Below are 5,743 nucleotides of genomic sequence, written 5' to 3' on the forward strand. Positions count from 1 at the left end.
CCAGCTACTACTGGCAGGAAGCTTCGACCTTTTCACTAAAGGTCCAACCCTCAACAGCATCGGTGGACAATGTTTCATAAATTTTCACACTGGATCCAATGTCAAAACACTTAAGCTCAATATCAATAATCAAACTGTAGCTCATCAATGTAATACAATTGAATCAACCAATCACTGAACCCAATCAACTGACACTTAATCAAAACTCAACCAATCAACTGGAACAGTCAGATCACTGTAATCAATACAAAGAACTGAACTCAGAATACTGTATCAACACACAAAATCAACTACAACCCTGATCATTCAAATGCCAAAATGTATACGCTACTTTACTTAAGGCAACCCGTGTGTATATGCGCTTTTCTGTAGAGAAACCCTTGTACCGATTTTAATATACTGAACACTGAAAACTTTTAATTCTGAATCAAACACGGAATTTACCAGAGATATACTGAAATATTTTGTTAGCTTACAGAACTCTCATACAGCCAACAACATCAACAATCTTTTCAACCAATCAGCATGTAGACAAATTCAACTTCATCATTCAATCAATTCTACTTTAAACATTATCACCCAACCCGATCAACATCAGGGCTTCATTGACAGACAACAGAGAAATAGTAGAACTGATCAGGTTGATCAGTCATTTATGAACAGAAACCCTTACTTTATATACGCGACTTTGAAGAAGCAAACCCACGTGTATACGTGCTTTTCCCGAGACCAACCAGTGTATAGATCTGCAAATTTTGACCTAAAACTGCGCAACTCTTCAAAAAGACCCAAATCATAATATTCAGAGATAAAACATGGTCAATACTAAGATCTAGTTAATCCATGAGAGATCATACAATGAAAATTCATTTCAAGTCCGGTGATCCTGATCCATCATTGTGTTCATCGGTGCATAATTATTTCAGATCTACGTGACAATTATGGCCCTTACAATGCAAATATACTTCAGATTGAAGTATTCATCAAAAACCCTTTCACATGCACACTTAGCACTTTGATCTTCACATCCTTATATAGTTTAGTCCTTATCCAATACCACAGGTCAAAACTACACTAGTGCGGTGGTAATCTTTGACAAGATCAATATCCGTTGTCGCACTCATTACTATGGGCCAATACCATGGTAGAGACCCCTGGTATTTAGAATACCATGGTGCAAAAACCATATGCTACTTTGCTTCACCAAACTCGTGTGTATACGCGACTTAGCCTTGACGAACCCGCGTATAGATTTTCAAATATTCACCTGTATCAAACTTTTGATTCTGATCTGTAAACCTTTGACCCATCATTTTGGTATTCTGTTCCATCATTCTATCACCTCTGAATTGACCTGTGGATTCATCTAGTTACCATATACTTGTTTTGTTACAAGTGAGTTTCCATCAAGGACAACACATGCATCATAATGCCAACAATCTCCCCCTTTGGACTTGATGGCAACCATGTTGGTGTTGATCACCTCAACCTGTAGAAACCTGTTAGATACATCAAATAATCGTTATTCAAACACCAAGATATTCTCCCCCTTTGACATCAAGGGAAAAGGGCGGACCAAAGCTCCCCTTTGGATCTGATTTGCACTATACTATCCATGCTCCCCCTGAGCACATGCTGAATCTTCAGAAAGATTTTCAAATGAAGAACATGACTCTATAACTCAACTGAGTATGACCTTTCTATCACCAAGGACTCATACATCAATCACCCAACCAAGTGGGGATACATATTTGACTCAACCACTCAACCAAGTGGGATTACATTTTTGACACTACCACCCAACCAAGTGGGATTACATATTACATCAACTTCCCAAACATAGTGGGGTTTCAAAATTCATAAGTCCAAAAGGACTTGACCACAATAGTCCATACATGGCTGAATTTTACAATGAGTACATCATAGGTCTTTATATGACCTTTACATCAAATGACATTTATAACAAAGACTAAAGACATAAACAAGACCATGATAGTTATCAGCAACTATCATACACCATATATGATCTACACCATAAGCATCTATCAACAGCATCAAGAACAACAACCTGTATATGTCCATCATCAATTCACAAGATAAGACAATGTAGCTTTAATATCATCAACCTATGACTAAGTATGCTGCATATAGATTTTCATATATATCTGCTATCAACTCATCCTCTTGACCTTATCAAGATCAACTTGCTCTTTTTCTATGTTCATAAAAAACATAGCCTTTCATGAATCAACTAAGCATATGCCATATCTCCAAGCAGTAATGCCTATATCTTCACAAAACCATTCACATCATATCATATACATGTGAAAGCACCATAGTCATCATCCATGACCACAACATCATCATCAAATTATCGTAGCAAGAACTGCATGTTCTTTCCTCAACAACCCTCAATATATCAAACATGTATCATTACTAGGGAGTTTTCTAACATCCCACATTAAGGGAATTTTGAGGTCTAAAATGGGCCTCCTACAAAAAATGTAGGACCAAAATAAACTTTATAAGAACCAATAGAATTCAAGATGATGATGTCAAGCATGGGGGATGATTCACCATTTTTGGAGTAAAAAAGTAAAAGGATTAAAAACTAATAAAATAATAAAACTAATTTTTCAACTCGTATTTTCAACTTATCTCCCTAAGGTTTTACTCAAATTTCGAGCGAGATTGCAATCACGTTTTTCATGTATTTCTCATTTTTCATGTAGCAAGGTCCATTGAAAGTATGCAACATGGGTACTCCTTGCACGAGGAATCAAATTGTGCATCCAACGAGTGTTTCCGCTCGAAATTTGAGTAAACCCATAAGGAAATAAGTCGAAAATACGAGTTGAAAAAAGTTTTTTTCTTTTTTTCCTCTAAAATTTGATGATGTAATCTAATCTTATTTTATTGTTAACACTATTATTTTATAATTTCCTTAGGAGGCCCATTTTAGACCTCAAAATTCCCCTAATGCATCCGATAAGAATCAACCATGATAATCAACATATGTGAGAACCAAGCCTATCATCATAAAGTAAGATAGGAAGAAGTATTCATCATTTCTTATCATCATCATTATGTGACTAAGTAAGCCATGTCTCCAAATAGCCATGTCTTCATGAAACCTGCAATAACATCATTCCCTTGGCCAATTTTCTTCATATAAGATCTTTTATACCAACATCGTGCAACTTAAGTAATCATCCATGTGATCCTTATCTTGTAATGTATCCATCAATATGTATCTAGCTTCTCATCAATGAGAAAAGCAAACCATGAGCTCACAATCATTTGTCAAACTTTCTTGATACCATCAAAAGCAACAATCCTCAAACATGTGAGAGCCAAGAACTATAGGAATCCTCATCCATAACTGCACCATATGAAATTTATGCATCTTTGAAGGCATGATGACAACAACATAAAAGTAATGAGTGACACTTATCATCATCAAATAATGAAGTTGTGTACTCAAGCTTTGTTTTTCTCCTTGAACTTATGAAGATCACCATGTAAGCAACATAACATATGTACTATATGCATCATCAAAAGAATCATCCATAAATCTGATCAATAGCATCAAAACAACTATGTGGCTTAAGCAATATATAAGTATCATCTGTGATTTCATCATAGACAACCCATGACCACAGCATATAGCATGATGCATCATTTAAACACTTCAACAACATAAGCATCATCACCATTGATAAGCATCATTACGTACCAAGGACTTCTAAAGCAAACATAATGCCAACAATGCATTATTAGAAGCATAGAAAATGCTCCCCCTAAACCTGTGCCAACTATTCACTGTCAGATCTGATCATTTCATATATCAGTAAGAATCATCAAGGCATCATCATCAACCAGTTATACATCAAGTCATCAACAACTTATGAGGGCCAAAAGAACTTCTAAATAGCATCAACAGACTGTAATCATCAACCATCAAAACAGAAAAGACAATTGATAATTGACTGAACCATATCAGACCCTCTTTCCTAAGTCTATCCCACTGTTTCTTCATCAAACCAAAGTATATGCGACTGTGCAGTTTAGAACTCGTGTATACATGCGACTTGTATTCATAAGATCTGCGTATAGAAAGTGAAATACTGAAATTTCACACTTTCAGCTCCCCCTGAGTCTATTCTGATTGTACCTGGTCCTAGAACTTTTGCTAAAACATTAGTTCCAAGAATACCATTACCATGATGGTTCTTCATGAGAGACTCCATTTTACTCTTATCTCCAGTCATGTGATGAGAACATCCACTATCTATGTACCATTCATCTTCGTCTTCGAATGAGAAGAGAGCAAGACCACACCTTATCTGTTCTTCTTTTTCTTGCTTATTGGTGGATCCATCTTTTTCAGATTTTCTGATATTAATGTTCTTATTTGGTTGCTTACCATATTGTCTACGGCAATCCATAGACTTGTTCCTACATTCTTTTGCTACATGCCCAAACTTGTTACAAGCATAACATCTTATATGTTTCATATTCCTTCTATAGCAATCAATGGCTTTGTGACCAAACATATTGCAAGAAAAACAATATCCCTTAAAGTACCTGGAAGCTGATGATCTTTCTGTGAGACGGTTATTAGCTTGAAACATTATACTTCTGCAACTAGCTGCAACATGTCCAAAATTATGACATAAAACATTCAACATTATTGATCAGAGGAAAAAATCGATTAACACTTCTATAGTTAGGAGTAAATGATTTCCTTTGAAGACTTTCTTTCCTTGGTTGTTGATGGGGTTGACTTCTTATCTCCTTGTTGAGCATTTCAGATTTTGCATTAGAATTCCTTGCCTCGACTTGTGAGCTAAATTCACCTTTAACAATTTCATGAAAACCAATACCAAATTTGATGGTAGGAGACCTTTGACTACTAAGAATATTAACCAAAATCTTAGTACTATCTTGAAATCGCAAAAGTTTATCATTTTCTTCTAATTTACCTTTTAAGATATTTACCTCATCCTGATATTTCTTTTCCTTTTCTAGATACTGCTTCTTCATGATTTCTTCAACCTTTCTTCCTTCCTCCACTTCTTGTTTTAATTTGAGAATCCCAATTTCTTTTTCCTCAAATGCTTGAAGTAGTTCTTCATTCTACTTATTTGATTTTTCAAGGTCTTCTTTTAGAGAGACAACCTCAGCTTCAAGACCTTTACCGTAACTGGTTCTTTCTTTAAGTTTCTTGGTTGTTGTATCATTTTCATTCACTTGATTTCTTAATGATGTTACTTCATCCTGTAGCCTTTGACATTGATCTTCCTTTTCCTTGTACTGCTTCCTTATTTTGTTTCCTTCCTCCAACTAAGTTTTTAACCTAGTAACCTCTTCTTTGTAGGTACATTCCCTTTTATCAAATAGATCTTGTTGATCTCTAATTTTATCTATGAGCCTTTTAACTTCTACTTCTATGGTCATTAGATTTCTTTCACTTTTACCCATAAGAGAAAATTCAGTTGTTTCATTGTCATATTCATTATCTTCAATATTGCATGAACAGGGAAAGGTATCACTAGAGGACCAAAAATCAGTACCTAATAATTCTTTTGTTTGATCATCTTCATTCTGAGGTGATTCTGAATCTGAATATTTTCTTCCATCTAATAGACAATCATCTCTATCACTGTCACTGTCTCTTTGAGATGTCTTCTTCTTTTGAGGTGCTTTCTTCTTTGCTTCTTTCCCATTGTCTTGATAGATC

Source organism: Pinus tabuliformis, chromosome 1_1 (assembly GCF_031772625.1).
Source record: "Pinus tabuliformis cultivar Carrire ecotype Pingquan chromosome 1_1, CPIR1, whole genome shotgun sequence".
Classification (NCBI taxonomy): domain Eukaryota; kingdom Viridiplantae; phylum Streptophyta; class Pinopsida; order Pinales; family Pinaceae; genus Pinus; species Pinus tabuliformis.